Raw genomic sequence first — 2,273 nt, 5'->3', positions numbered from 1 at the left:
CGGTGGTCACGTGACCCGTGCTCACGTGTCATCGCAGCCGGCTGGGGACTGAAACACCGCAGGTAGGTGGCGGTCTGAGGTGTAGGCAGTCGGAGGTATAGGTGGTGGGGGTTGGAAACTTTAGGTCCTCAGAGCCCCCCATCGCGGCAGGGGTCGGCCCCACTCCTTGCAGGGCTCCAGAGTCCGCGCCCTGCGCCCGCCCTCTACTGCTCCTTAACCCGGCCAGCCTCCACCCAGTCCTAGGCCGAGATCGAGTCCCGGAGTTCGTCCCTCGTTTGCCCCACAGTTGTCCACCCGTCTGGCGTCAGCCGTGGGTATCGGCCCCCAAAATCCTGAGCCAGCTCCTGATGCAACCACCTCCCGTATTTCAGGGTACCAGGGCAGGACTGGGTACTTGCCCCACCTGGCATCAAGGAAACCAAGCATGTGGCATAAGGTTTCTAGTTCTAATGAAGCCAACTACCCACAGTGACCGTCATCTAACCTCTTTCCTTCCGTTGGCCTCTCTATCTGATCTGGCACTCCACTCTGTGAGTGAGCTCAGAGCTGCCCAGTTCTCCCCACTCTCTGCTGAAGCCAGTGCAGAAACAGACCAAACCATCTTCTCCGCTGACAGCAGATCTTGGGTGAAGTTTTGAGAAAGAATTTGAGGCCAGAAAGAGAAGTGAGGAGAATCAGATCCCAGACCTTGGAGAAGAGAGAACAATCCTCTATCATAGCCAGTCCAGTACAAAGAGCAGGTAAGCTGGGGAAAATGGATCTGAGTAATTCTGGTTGGGGATGGGGGTGGGGGGGCAAGTATGGCGGCAGAAACATCTTGGACCAGTGCAGAGAATCTGCCAGAAGTGGGACTGCTGCCTCTGAGCTCCCTGAAAACCCCAGCCTGAGTTCCTGTGTGGGTGGCTAGAGAGGCCAAGCAAATGGCCTAGGTATGATGGGTCAGGGTGCCCGAGGAGGAGTCGGGTTGCTTGGAGTGTGGGAGGCTGCAGACCTGTGTCTGGAATGTGAGCAGGTGGAGGCAGTGGTCTCACAGCTCTGCCAGCACTAACATCGCACGGTTCTGTCTAGAGCACAATGGCAGCCTGGGAGTCCTGAGACTGCCTTCACTCCTCACTACTCTTTCTGCTGAGCTGCTGGCTTGGTGGCAGGTTGCGTAAGAGGAAGAGGCACTGAGGCAGTTGACTGATCTTTCTGGACTAGGAGTCAGCAAAGATGTTTCCCCTGGGGCTGTTTCCCTTGGTTACATGCTTGATGACAGATGTCTGGGAGCACCTGAACTTTCCCCTGACCCTCTCGTGAGTGTATTTTCTAGCTTGGTATGTCCATCATTGGGAGGAGAAATGGGGAGATCAGCAGATGGCATATTGGCTACGTCGCTGGACTCCCACATAGCCAATCGTGGTTCAAGTCCTAGACCCAGCAGCTTGAAACTCACACTGGGCACATGTGTATGTGTACCCAAAATCCCAAGAGGAGAATGGAGGAGAAGGGATTGTGGCATGGTCATCTCCCCCCATGGGTGATTTCTCAGTTTCTGTCTCTGTCTCTGGCAAGTGCAGGAACCCTGTAGCAAAAATCATTCTGTAAAAAAAGAAGCAATGGGAATAAAGATACAGAATATAAAATACAGAGTTTTATATGAATACTGTGCAGTCAGGACTTAGGAATTAGGAGACGGGGGTGGGGGGAGTATTTGACCAAGTACTAAATCCTTACTAATATAACACACTCCTCCCAGGAACTTACAAGGTGAAGACTTACAAAGAAGTGACTTGCCTAAGGTGGCACAGCTGAGATGTGAGGAAGCTGGCATTCTGACTCGTCAGAGATCCCAGCCACAGTTCCTTCTTGCTCAGGGCTGCTCTCAGTGGGGCAGACTTGTTTCTTTAAGGCCATCACTTCTCTTGGGAGTCTTGGAGAGTGAACTGCATCTTTTTTTTTTTTTTTTAAGAGGTTTTTGCCTTAGGGCATGCACACTTGCTGGGACCAGCAGTTGGCATAATGGCTATGTCTCTGGACTCCCATGTAGTTGACCATGGTTCAAGTCCCAGACCTGGTGGCTTAAACTCACACCAGGTACGTGTGCATGTATGCTCAAAATCCTGAGAGGAGAAGGAATTACGGCATGGCCATCCCCCCTGGGGGGTGATTTCTTGCTTTCTGTCTCTGTCTCTGTCTTTCTGGTGAGTGCATGCACCCTATAGCGTAAAACCTCTTCCCCCACCCCCAATTCCCCCAAAAAAGGCATGTGCACTTGCTAGAAAGAGATCATG

General features: G+C 52.6%; 1 protein-coding gene across 5 annotated transcripts in view; it reads left to right on the top strand.

Annotated features, from left to right (window-relative positions):
• Positions 1–2,273, top strand: part of SLC38A7 (solute carrier family 38 member 7) — an 18,316-nt gene continuing 16,043 nt past the window's right edge. The window contains exons 1-2 of one of the 5 annotated variants that reach the window (XM_006148462.3): positions 1–62; positions 617–740. The gene's annotated coding sequence lies outside the window, so the exon portion shown is untranslated. The other 4 variants (XM_006148459.3, XM_006148461.2, XM_006148460.3 and 1 more) reach the window with 4 other exon arrangements.

This window comes from Tupaia chinensis, unplaced genomic scaffold (assembly GCF_000334495.1).
Source record: "Tupaia chinensis unplaced genomic scaffold, TupChi_1.0 Scaffold000235_1, whole genome shotgun sequence".
NCBI lineage: Eukaryota > Metazoa > Chordata > Mammalia > Scandentia > Tupaiidae > Tupaia > Tupaia belangeri.
Note: the sequence above shows the minus strand (reverse complement) of the source record. Positions and strands in the feature narration are given on the sequence as shown.